We start from the raw sequence: 13841 nt of genomic DNA, 5'->3' as shown, positions 1-13841 counted from the left end.
CTGCTCCATTTTTCTCCTTTTTTTTTTTTTTTTTTTGTCTTTTTAGGGTGGCACTCACGTGGCATACAAAGTTTTCCGGGCCAGGGGTCAAATCAGAGCTGTAGCAGCCAGCCTACGCCACAGCCACATCAACACCAGATTTAAGCCGCATCGGCGATATACACCACAGCTCATGGCAATGCCGGATCCTTAACCCACTGACGAGGCCAAGGATGGAACCTGCGTCCTCATGGATGCTAGTCAGATTCGTTTCTGCTGAGCCACAAAGGGAACTCCTGCTCCACCTTTTAATACTGAAAAGAAAAAAAAGAAGGCGGAGTAGTTCCTTCCCACTGTGGCACATCGGGATTGGCGGCATCTCTGCAGCCCTGGGATGCGGATTCCATCTCTGACCTAGCACAAAAGGTTAATGATCTGGTGTTGCTGCAGCTGTGACATAGGTTGCAATGGTGGTTCAGATCTGATCCCTGGCCCAGGAACCCCATATGCCACAGGATGGCAAAAAAACAAAACAAAACAAAACAAAACAAAAACGGGGAGGAGGCCTATGAGCTTGGAAATGTACCAAAGAGAGGGCTAACGCTGGTGGTTCTCGTCTTCCTAGTTATACAGATCAAAACCTAGACAATAGTTGCAGTGTAAAGTTAGTATCAAACAATGGGTAACAGACCAAAGTCAAGGTATTAGTCTTATCCTGTTTCCTAGGCATTATAAAGAGGCTATATAGCACCCCCATTGGTTGAAACAGTCTGCATGGTACAGTGAAGGAAGCTTAGAAAGACCCAGCTGCACTCACTGCGTGCCAAGCACTTTCTAAGTCTTGAATATGTTTTTACTCATGTGATCTTCACAGCAGCCCTACAAGCCAACTACCACCATCATCATTTCCATTCTACAGATGGGAATGCTAAGGCACAGAGAAGTTAAGGTGCCCAGGGTCTCAGAAGAGCCAGGATGTGAGCCCAGCAGGCTTCCAGGAGCACAGACTCAGCACCACTCTGCCAGGCCTTTCATTGAAAAGAGGACAGTGTTTCCTGGTTTAATAGAATGACTGAAGAAGGGCCGCCCTAGACCTCTGGGCACTGAGCCACAAAATCAGAAATGATCTGATATGATCTGATCTCCAGTATGCACTGTCCTTTAGCTCAGTGTTCTCAGAGTAGGTTCTTCACAACACTGGTTCCCTGGCACGTTAATAATGGTACAAGAAGAACAGTACTTCTGTCCCAAGAAGAAATAAAAAGCTAAATAACTGCAAAGTCAATAACTTGTCTCAGATCAAGAAAAGTGAGGTTATAGGGCAAACCAGTGCCCCTCAAACTGGAGAGACTGGCAGGCAAATACAGCAAACCTCAACTAACACGCGAATTAGTACTGGGGGAGGGAAACCTGAGCTGTAATCAATGAACAGTTGGAGACTTCAAGCTAAGAACTCCAAGGAGAACCAGTAGTCAGGGGACCCACACTTTTGTGAGTTTTACCACCTGGAGTTCTAACGAGGTTCTCATAGGGAATTTTTTTTTTTTTTTTTTGGTCTTTTTGCCATTTCTTGGGCCGCACCTGAGGCATATGGAGATTCCCAGGCTAGGGGTCTAATCAGAGCTGTAGCCTCTGGCCTACGCTACAGTCACAGCAACATGGGATCCGAGCTGCGTCTGCAACCTACACCACAGCCTATGGCAACGCCGGATCCTTAACCCACTGAGCAAGGGCAGGGACTGAACCTGCAACCTCATGGTTCCTAGTCGGATTCATTAACCACTGAGCCACGACGGGAACTCCTCTCTCAGCAAATTTTGGAGAAAAAAAGCCCTCATGCTTTAAGCCGGGGGAAAGAAATATACCACAGCATTCTGTTTTCCCTACCAAGGTCTGTTCTCAAGAATAACTAACTAGAGCCTAATGTGCTGGGGTTTTATCAGAGCCCAAGGGAAGGGAAAATCGAACTCCACCCTCCTCTGACCTTCCACAAGGGAAACAGGAACTACCCAAGCCCACTGCAGCCACACTACTCTACTTAGGGCATCCCACCCCCGGAAGTACATAATAAAAGCACATGTGAAGCTCACAGTCCAGAGCACAGGCTCACGAAAAAGACACGACTTATCAAAGGACTATAACAGGCTCCCTCCCTCCACACATCTTACCACCATATTCTAAATGCCTATTTATGGAGTTCCCATCATGGCACAGTGAAAACGAATCTGACTAGGAACCATGACGTTGCAGGTTTGATCCCTGGCCTTGCTCAGTGGGTTAAGGATCCAGCGTTGCCATGAGCTGTGGCGTAGGTCGCAGAAGTGGCTCGGATCCTGTGTTGCTGTGGCTGTGGCATAGGCTGGCAGCAAGAGCTCCGATTAGACCCCCCAGCCTAGGAACCTCCATATGCTGCAAGTGCGGCCCTAGAAAGCAAAAAATAAATAAACAAATGCCTATTTACAGCAGTTGCCCTGCTCATGGTGTCTAGCTATCAAGAAAACATTACAAGGTATATTAAAAGGCAAAAGACACAGTTGGAAGAGACAGATTAGCATTAGACAGGGATGGTGAAGCGATCAGATTGAGAATCTACAACAGCTATGATGCACGTGCTAAAGGCTCTAAAGGATAAAGTAAACAGCATGAAAGGACAAAGAGGCAGTGTAAACAAAGAGACAGAAATTCTAAGAACCAAAAAGAAATGCTAGAAACCAAAACCACTGTAACAGAAATGAGGAATGCCATTGGAGTGCCCCTTGTGGCACAGAGGAAATGAATCTAACTGGGAATCATGAGGTAGCAGGTTTGATCTCAGGCCTCACTCAGTGGGTTAAGGATGTCAGGTTGCCATGAGCTGTGGTGTAGGTCACAGATGTGGCTCAGATCTTGTGGTGCTGTGGCTCTGGCTTAGGCCAGCAGCTATAGCTCTGATTGGACCCCTAGCCCCTGGGAACCTCCATATGCTGCAGGTACAGCCCTAAAAACCAAAAAAAAAAAAAAAAAAAAAAAAAAAAGAATGCCTTTGATGGGCTCATTAGTTCATTTGACATGTGCTATGGTCTGAAAGTTTGTGTCCCCCCTACCAATTCATCACACCCAGTGTGGTGTTAGAAAATGGGGCCTTTGGGAGGACCTGAGGTCATAAGAGTGAAACCCTCATGAGTGGGATTAGTGCTCTTATAAAAGAGATCCCACGGGAGTTCCCATCGTGGCTCAGTGGTTAACGAATCTGACTAGGAACCATGAGGTTGCGGGTTCAATCCCTGGCCTTGCTCAGCAGGTTAAGGATCCGGCATTACCATGAGCTGTGGTGTAGGTTGCAGATGCGGCTCGGATCCCGAGTTGCTGTGGCTCTGGTGTAGGCCAGCGGCTACAGCTCCGATTCGACCCCTAGCCTGGGAACTTCCATATGCCGTGGGAGCAGCCCAAGAAATGGCAAAAAGACAAAAAAAAAAAAAGAGAGAGGGATCCTACAGAACTCCCTCCCACCATGTAAGGACACAGTGAGGAGCCACTGGCTAAGAACCAGGAAGAGGACCCCCATCCAAACATGCCAACACTTTGATCTTGCATTTTCCAGACTCCAGAACTGTGAGAAATAAATTTCTGTTACATATAAGCTACCCAGTCTGTAGTATTTTGTCATAGCACCCCAAACAGACTAAGTCTGAGGAAAGAATCTCTAAGCTTGAGAAAATCTCAAAAGAAACTTCCAAAACTTAAAAGCAAAGAAGAAAGAGACGGAAAAACCCAGAACAGGATATCTAAGAACTATGGTATAACTACAAAAGGTGTAAGATATGCATAACAGGAATATCAGAAAGAGAAGAAAGACAGAAAGGAACAGAAGAAATAATTAAATGACTGAAAATTACCTCAGACACCAAATTGCAGATCCAGGAAGCTCATAGAACACCAAGCAGAAAAAAATGCCACAAACCCCATAGCACTAGACACATCATTTTCAAACTACAGAAAACAAAAGATAAGGAAAAAATCCTAAAAGAAGCCAGGGGAAAAAAAACCTTACATATAGAATGACAAAATTAAATATTCCATCTGACTTCTCCTCAGAAACCATACAAACAAGAAGAGAGTGCAGTAAAATATTTAAAGTGTTGGGAAAAAAACCCCACCAAACTATAATTCTGTATTCTGGGAAATTACCTTTCAAAAGTGAAGGAGATATTGGGCAAACAACAGTTGAAGGAATTTGTTGTCAGCATACCTGCCTTGCAAGAAATGTTAAGAGTTCTTCAGAGAGAAGAAAAGTGATACAGGTCAGAAACTTGGGAGTACATAAAGAAAGGAATAACACTGAAGAAGGACCAAGTGAAAGTAAAATACGTTTATTTTTCTTATTAATAGTTGATCTAACAGATAACAGTTTGTTCAAAATAATAATAGCAATAATGTATTTGATTATGCACGCTTCCATATATTAGATATGTGTATATATCATATAACTGATATGCTATGAAAGAGAAAAAAAAAGGAATCATACAAATGCTCAATTAAAGCCACAAAAGGCAGAAAAACAATGGATGACAAAAATAGGAATGAAGGGAATTTCCAGTGTGGCACATCTGGTTAAGGATCTGGAATTGCTGCAGCTGTGGCAGAGGCCACAACTGTGGTGTGGGTTCACTTCCTGGCTCTGGAACGTCCACATGCCACAGTTGAGGCCAAAAAGATAAAGGAACGAAGAACATGGGCAACAAATAGAAAGCTGTAACAAATATGGTAGATATTAATCTAAGTATATCAGTTATCACTTTCAAAGTCAATGATTTAAATGCACTAATTAAAAGACAGGTTGTCAGAGTGGATCAAAATATTATACAATAGAAATCAACACAACATTGTCAATCAACTATGCTTTAATTTTTTAAATTTAATTAAAAAAAAAGACCCAACAAGATGTTGCCTACAAGAACCTCACTTTAAAATAAAGACACACAGAGGTTAAAATTAAATGAACAGAGGAGTTCCCATTTTGGCTCAATGCAGCCCTAAAAAACAAAATAAAACAAAACGTAAATGAATAGAGAAAGAAATACCATATTAACACTAATCGAAAGAAAGCAGAGCAGACGTCAAAGCAAGAGAAGCTAGCAAAGACAAAGCAAGACATTACATAAAGATAAAGGGAAAACCTCTCAGAAAAAATAATACTTCTTAACATCTATATGTCTAACAATAGCGCATCAAAATACATGGAAAAAAACTGATAGAATCGCAAGGAACAATGGATGAATTACCTATCAAAGTTGAAGACTTCACTTCTCTGTAAGAAATAAACAGTTCCAGCAGGCAGAAAATCAGTAAAGACATAGTCAAACTCAACAACACCATCAATCAACTTCATGTAGCCAACAGCTATAGACCTCATCCAACAATAGCAGAATACACATCCTTCTTGCTTTCTTTCTTTCTTTGCTTTTTTAGGGCTGCACAGTGGCCCTAAGCTGCTAGGGGTTCCAGGTTAGGGGTCGAATCAGAGCTGCAGCTGCCAGCCTACGCAATAGCTACAGCAACACCAGATCCAAGTCACATCTACGATATAGACCACAACTCTCAGCAAAGCCGGATCCTTAACCCACTGATCAGGGCCTGGGATTGAACCTACATTTTCATGGATACTAGTCTTGGGTTCATTTCCACTGAGCCACAATGGGAACTCTTATATTCTTAAGTTCTCATAGAACATTCACCAAGATAGACCACCCTCTTAGCCATAAAACACACCTTAACCAATTTTAAAGAACAGAAATTGCATAATGTCTGCTCTTGACAACAATGGAATTAAACTAGAAATCAACATATACAGATACCTGGAAAATCCTAAAATACATGGGGATTAAGCAAACACTTCTAAATAAGCTATGGTCTAAGAATAAATTTCAAGATAAATTTAAAATATTTTTGACCTAAATGAAAATGAAAGAACAACTTATCAAAATTTGTGTGATGCAACAAAAGCAGTCCTTAGAGGGAAATTTGCAGCATTTAATTCATATATTAATAAAAGAAGAAAGATCTAAAATCAATTATCTCAGCTTCTACTTTAGGAAACTAAAACAAACAAACAAAAAGCAATGACAGAAAATCAAACCCCAATTAAGTAGAAGAAAAAAAATAAGAATGAGAGAAGAAATCAATGAAATTGAAATCAGGAAATCAAAAGAGAAAATCAACAAAATCAAAAACTGATTCTTTGAAAAGATCAGTAAAATCGGTAAGGTTTTAGTCGGGTTATCTAAAAAAGAGAGGGAGACAGAGAGAAGACAAATTACAAATATCGCAGAAATGAAAGAGGGGTAGTTCCCATTGTGGCGCAGTGGAAACAAATCTGCCTAGTACCCATGAGGAGAATGGGTTCGAACCCTGGTCTCTCTCCGTGGGTTAAGGATCTGGTGTTGCTGTGAGCTGTGGTATAGGTGGCAGATGAGGCTTAGATCCCCACGTTGCTGTGGCTGTGGCGCAGGACAGTAACTGCAGTTCTGATTTGACCCCTAGCCAGGGAACTTCCATATGCCTCAGGTGGGGCCCTAAAAAGCAAAAAAAAAAAAAAAAGAAGAAGAAAGAAATGAATGAGGGTATGTGTCTACGTCACTACAGATCCCTTGGACACTAAAAGGATAATAAAGGGGAGTTCCTGTTGTGGCTCAGTGGGTTAAGAACCTGACATGGTGTCTGTGAGGATGCAGGTTCCCTGGATTCGCTCAGTGGGTTAAGGATCTCAAGTTGCTGAGAGCTGCACTGTAGGTCACAGATGCAGCCTGGAACTGGCATTGCTATGGCTGTGGTGCTCGCTGGCAGCTGTAGCTCTGATTTGACCCCTAGGCTGAGAACTTCCATATGCCACAGGTATGGCCCTAAAAAGAAAAATAAATCAAGAAATAAAAGGATGATAAAGGAATACTACAAACTCTATGCCCACAAATATGTTAACCTAGATCAAATAGACCAATTCCTTGAAAGACACAATTTGTTAAAACTCACAAAAGAAGAAATAGAAAATTTAGATAAGACTTTATCTATTAAAAAATGCAATCAATAATTAATAATCTTCCAAAGCAGAAAGCACAAGGTCCAGATGGGTGCACTGGTAAATTCTATCAAACATTTAAGGAAGAAATTATACCAATTCTCTACAATCTCTTTCAGAGAATAGAAACAAAAAGAGTATTTCCCAAATCATTACATAAGGCCAGCATACCAGAACCAGACAAGGACACAAGAAAACGAAAGATCTTTATGTTTCATGAACATGGATACAAAATTCTTCAATAAAATATTTGCAAATCTAATGCAGCAAAGCATAAAAAGAGTTATAGACTTCAATCAAGCAAATTTACCCCAGGTATGCAAGACTGGTTCAACACTTGAAAATCAATTAATCAATCACATTAACAGGCTAAACAATAGAAACTCATGATCATATCAAAAAATGTAGAAAAACAGCCCCCATTCATGATAAAGACTCTCATTACACTAACAATAGAGGTGAACATCATCAACTTGAACAAGGATCTATAGGAAATCCATGGCTGACATCATATATAATGGCAAGAAATTTGAAGCTTTCCACTAAGATCAGATAAAAGGCAAAAATATTCCCTTCTTTTCAACATCATAGTAGAAATTCTGGCTGATTCAATAAGATAGAAAAGGGAATAAAAGTTATACAGATTGTGAAGGGAGGAAATAAAACTTTCTTTACTCATAGATGACATGATTCTCTATGTTGAAAACCCCAAAGAGGAGTTCCCATTGTGGCTCAGTGGTTAACGACTCCGACTAGAAACCATGAGGTTGCAGGTTCAGTTCCTGGCCTTGCTAAGTGAGTTAAGGATCCAGTATTGCCGTGAGCTGGGGTGTAGGTCGCAGATGCAGCTCGGATCCCATGTTGCTGTGGCTGTGGTGTAGGCTGGTGGCTACAGCTCTGATTGGACCCCTAGCCTGGGAACCTCCATATGCTGTGAGTGTGGCCCTAGAAAAGGCAAAAAAAAAAAAAAAAAAAGACAAAAAAGAAAGAAGAAAACCCCAAAGAATCACAACAAAATAACTCCTGGAAGTACTAGGCAATTATAGCAAAGTTGCAAGATACAAGGTTAATATATGAAAGTCAATCGCTTTCCAATATACCAGAAAAGAACAAGAGGAATTTGAAATTAAAAACACCATATAATTTATATAAGAACCCCTCTAAATACTTTGGTATAAACCTAATATGTATAAAGTATATATGAGGAAAACTATAAAATTCTGATTTAAAAAAAAAAAGTCAAAAAACTAAATAACTGAAGTGATATTCCTTGTTCATGGATAGGAAGACTCAATATTGTCAAGATGTTATTCTTCTCAACTTAACCTACAGATTCAATGCAATCCTAATCAAAATCCCACTGAGTTATTTTTGGATTTTACAAACTGATTCTAAAGTTTACATAAGAGGAGTTCCCGTCGTGGCGCAGTGGTTAACGAACCCGACTAGGAACCATGAGGTTGCGGGTTCGATCCCTGCCCTTGCTCAGTGGGTTAACGATCCGGCGTTGCCGTGAGCTGTGGTGTAGGTTGCAGAGGAGGCTCGGATCCCGAGTTGCTGTGGCTCTGGCGTAGGCCGGTGGCTATAGCTCCGATTCAACCCCTAGCCTGGGAACCTCCAAATGCCGTGGGAGCGGCCCAAGAAATAGCAACAACAACAACAAAAAAAAAAAAAGACAAAAGACAAAAAAAAAAAAAAAAAGCAAAACTATTAAAATCCTAGAAAATAACATAGTAGAAAATCTAGACCTTGGGTTTATATCTGGTGATGTCTTAAGATATAACACCAAAGCCATGATCTATGAAAGGAAGAACTGGTAAGCTACACTTCAGTAAAATTTAAAAATTGTTTTGTTCTGTGAAAGTATGGAAAGTCAGAGATATTGACTAATATACTCTGAACTGAGAAGGAATTTTGAGACCAAAAAACAAAGCAGCAACTCCTTAAAGGGACAATTATGCAGTTTATGTTGAGTAACTGACACAGACAGGATCAGGTGGATAATGATCCAGAGGCATTTGCAGCTGCACTCCACATTGCCTAAAGGGGCACAGGGAATTCACAGGCGTCAAAGCTAAAACAGAATCTGACTACCAGGGAAAATCACATCCGCACTGACAGGAACCAGGGGTTTTTTCCTCCCCGCAGGGGTCTCATGACCATCTGGTTCAGCAAAAGCCATTCTTCCAAGTGTCGTATCAGATGAAGGCAAGGGTAAAAATGGATAAGGAACTTATCTGGCTTGGGTGCATTCCTTGTGAGCCAACTAAAGCTCAGACCTACAGCCAGGAGGGCAGTAGGACTGTGGGCTTAAGATGGAGCTGACGCAGGAGAGTCAGTGTGACTCAGCCACACACAAAAACACTGTAAAGAGAAAAAAAAAAAAAAAACAAGCCACAGACGGGAGAAAATGTTTGTAAAAGATATATCTGATAAAAGATTGAAATGAAAATTAAAATAGCAATGAGGTATCACTACATACCTATTAGAATGGCCAAAATCCAGAACACTGACAACATCAAATGCTGGTGAGGATATGGAGCTAGAGGAACTCATTCATTGCTGGTGGGAATGCAAAATGGTACATCCACTTTGGGAAGACAGTTTGGTGGGTTCTTATAAAAATAAACATGGTCTTACCATATGACTTAGCAATTGCACTCCTTGGTATTTACAAGGAGTTGAAAACTGATGTCCACACAAAACCCTGCAATTTTATTCATAATTGCCAGAACTTGGATGCAACCAAGATTTCCTTCAGTAGAAGGTAGTAAAAAATAAATTGTGGTACATCTAGACAATGGAATATTATTCAGTACAAGGAAGAAATGAGCTATTATGTCATGAAAAGTTACACAGGAACTTTAAAAGCATATTACTTAGTAAGAGAAGCCAATCCTGAAAAGGCTACACACTGCATGATTCCAAGGATATAGCATTCTAGAAAAAGCAAAACTATGGAAACAGTCAAAACATCAGTGGTTGCCAGAGGTTAGGGGTAGGAGGGATGAACAGGCAGAGCACAGAGGATTTTTGGGGCAGTGAAATTATTCTGTATGATACATGTCATTATACATTTATCCAAACCCACAGAATGTACAACACCAAGAGTGAATCCTAATGTAAACTACGGACTTTGGATGATTAGGATGCATCAGTGTAGGTTCATCAACTGTAACCAATGGACTACTCTAGGGGGATATCGATAATGGGGGAGGGCAGGTATGTAAGGAAGCAGGAGATATATGGGAAATATCTATACATTTTCCACTCAATTTTGCTGTGAAGCTAAAACTGCTCTAAAAAAAAAAGTCTACTAATACCAACAATAACAACTATGCTCTTAAATTCACCCCCCCCCCCACCACCGCACATACCAACTTTCATCTCTTTCCTTTGTTGAGATACAGGATGAGGACAACAAAGGATGGATGGCAGGGACAACAAAGGATGGATGGCTTCCCTGAGGGGCACCTCCAGCTTGAAGGATGATGTAGGAATGGGTCATACAGAGTCACAAACCCATGAGCCTAACCAGGCCCTAAGCCCAGTCTCACTCTAAACCCTCTCAATGTACTAGACCAGCACCTGTGATATGTTAGGAGACAACAGCCCTAAGCATCAACAACTGTATAAAGAACATCCTCAAGACAGAACTCTTCCAGACGGTTGCAGATCCTAGGACTCTGTTGACTGTAGCAAGCACGCCATTGCCAAAAACAATATACGCATGAAAGGGTGTTTTACTTGCTCTTCACAGAATGTAGAGTTCTCCTGTCCACAAGGCTGTACTATGACCTTACATGTCATACATGTCACACATGTGGGTGTGACACGTGGCAGCAATGGGGGAGGGGGATAGATTTACAGGACGTTCACAAGGGGGTATACAAAGCATTTATCCAGAAACAAAGTTTTTCAGTTTTTATCGGATTCCGCTGGCCTTCACTGAACCCATGTCACTGGTTTGCTGCACTTACTGAACCAGTTAGAAAACATTTTTCCAGTTACTCAAGTTTTTCCTTCTTCCATCTGTCCCTCTCTCCCACACCTTCTTGTATTCCTTTGTTCCTTTCTCTCTGTATTTCTTTTATTTTTATTTTTTGCTTTTTAAGACCGCACCCACAGCATATGGAGTTTCCTAGGCTAGGGGTCGAATTGGAGCTGTAGCCACCGGACTACACCACAGCCACAACAATGCCAAATCTGAGCACAAATCTGTGTGTGTGACCTACACCACAGCTCATGGCAATACTGGATCCTTAACCCACTGAGCAAGGCCAGAGATTGAATCCGCAACCTCATGGTTATTAATCAGATTCCTTTCCGTGGCACCACAATGGGAACTCCCTCTTTGTTTTTGTTTTTGTTTTGCTTTTTTAGGGTCACACCCAAAGCATATGGTGGTTCCCAGGCTAGGCGTCCAATCAGAGCTAGAGTTGCCAGCCTACGCCACAGCAACATCAGATCCGAGCCTCATCTGTGACCTGCACCACAGCTCACTCATGGCAATGCCAGATCCTCAACCCACTGAGCAAGGGCAGGGATCAAAGCCGCAACCTCATGGTTCCTAGTTGGATTCATTTCTGCTGCACCAGGACAGGAACTCCTCCCTCCTTTCTTTTTTAAACTACTTTTACTTAGGCATATCCTATAGCTTACGTAATTCACCCATTTTGACTGTACTATTCAACAAGTGAACGTTCATGTAGGCTGCACAGCTCCTATGGGAACTGGCCCAAGAACTAAACTTGCTGCTCCAGGGATAAATTTTCTTGATGTAGAAGCCACATGGACTGATTAGTTAGGCCTAAATCCTGATTAGGCCATTCTCTAGCCATGAGTCTGTGTAGGCAAACTTTCCAGCTCCAGTTCTTACTATGGGAATTAAAATGAACTAAATTATCTAATTAATTTAAACTGATTAAAAGTAAAAGGATTAACAGAGAAGCCTCACTCCCTGGGCTAAATGGGCCCCGCAACCAGTTACCTCTTTCTCTGACACTTCACACCAGGACATGCTGGGTTTGGGGGGGTTTATTTTGTCTTTTGTCTTTTCAGGGCCGCACTTGCAACATATGGAGGTTCTCAGGCTAGGGGTTGAATCAGAGCTGCAGCTGTCAGTCTACACCACAGCTCACGGCAACGCTGGATCCTTAAGCCACTGAGCAAGGTCAGGGAGCAAACCCGAGTCCTCATGGATACTAGTTGGGTTCGTTAACCACTGAGCCACGACGGCAACTCCCGTTGTTTGTTTTTGAGTCATCAATCTCGGGTTACTAACTTCAAATATTAACCACAAGGCTGGTGTGTTAACCTGTCAAAACATTTGAAAAATCATGATGAAATGAGACCTTGGAATAGCTTCCTGGAAGGAGGGCAGAGATGAAAGTGAGGGAGGAGTGATGATCTTGACAACTCCTTGACCTTGGAGCCAGGAACATGCCCAGTCTCCATCTGTTTTCCCACACTGCTTCAAAGGGAGCAGCAATTCTAGCCTTAGCTGGACTATTTTACATTTTTCTTGGACTGCTTATGGAGGCTGTTGGCTAGCTGGTAGAGCATGTGGGCTTTGCAGTCAGGTGTGAGTTCTGCCCAACTCTGCCACTTATTAACTATGTGGCCTTAGGCTATTACTCACTGTGCTTATTCTAAAACGGAGATACTGACAGCCTCTGGCTCACTGGGTTGCTGAGACAATCTGATAATACTAATAATTACAGAGTGCTAACTCTGTGCAAGACACTGGTTTCAGCATTTTATGTGTATGCCCTCATTGATTCCTCCCAATGAAACTACGAGATTGCATTACATCCATTTCACAAATGTGCAAAGTCCAGAGAGAGGCCATTTCACCCACAGAGTAAGACGTGGGGCTGGGATCTGAGTCAACCCGGGCAACCTGGCTTTGTCACGGTGTTTAATCACCTCACCAGGTTAATTTTGGTGCTATAGACTGTCTCTACTAAAAGGAAATAACATATGCAACATGCCTGACATTTTGTAAAAGGGCAATAAACAGTAATGTTAAAATAATAACTAATACTTCAATTTCCCCAGGTCTCATGGCCTATGGAGTTCATACAAACAGTAATAACAAAAATCTCACTTGATTACACCTCTGCCTGCAGTACTCAAGCCCCAAAGTTCCCCGGTGTCTTCTCTCCTTCCACAATGGTCCCTCTCTGTGAAACTGAGCAGGAACCTGTGACACTCCTGGGCACAAGCCTTTCTGCACCCCCCATTTCTTGTTTTTAAGGAATAAGCTTCAGCCTCCATGACCTTTCCTGAGTTCCAAAGGGCAGGTTGCTAATCAGGGGAGGATGGGATGCAAAGACCAGGGAGGAGCAGTAAAGAAACAATAGTGCAGCCTTGGGGCAGGGTCCTGGTTCCTTTTTGAGGAATATACATAACAATGTCTTTGGGTTCTTCTGCAGAACCAAACCCCAAACAAATGAAAACCCTAAGGGAGGACCACCAGAACCATCCTGGGGTCACTAAACACCACCTTTGAAGAAGAATGAAAGCTTGCATCTACCATGATCCTTATCTATGGCCCTATTTTCCAATCCAAAACTCTAAAACCAACTCCTAATCTCTCCCAAGGGAGGGCACAGCCTTTAGGGCATTAGCCTGCTGTGGCCTCCTCTGGCTGGCAAAGAGGTAAAGCTATTTTTTTCTTCTTCCCCCCAAACTCTGTCTCCACGTTTCTACTCAGCACTGGTGGACAGAGGCTAAGTTTCCACAACACCTAAAGACCCTGACCTTGAAGTCTCTTAAGGGTAGTGTCTCACCCTGCTTCTGTTTTGAG

Source organism: Sus scrofa, chromosome 2 (assembly GCF_000003025.6).
Source record: "Sus scrofa isolate TJ Tabasco breed Duroc chromosome 2, Sscrofa11.1, whole genome shotgun sequence".
NCBI lineage: Eukaryota > Metazoa > Chordata > Mammalia > Artiodactyla > Suidae > Sus > Sus scrofa.
This window is presented reverse-complemented; position numbering follows the sequence as displayed.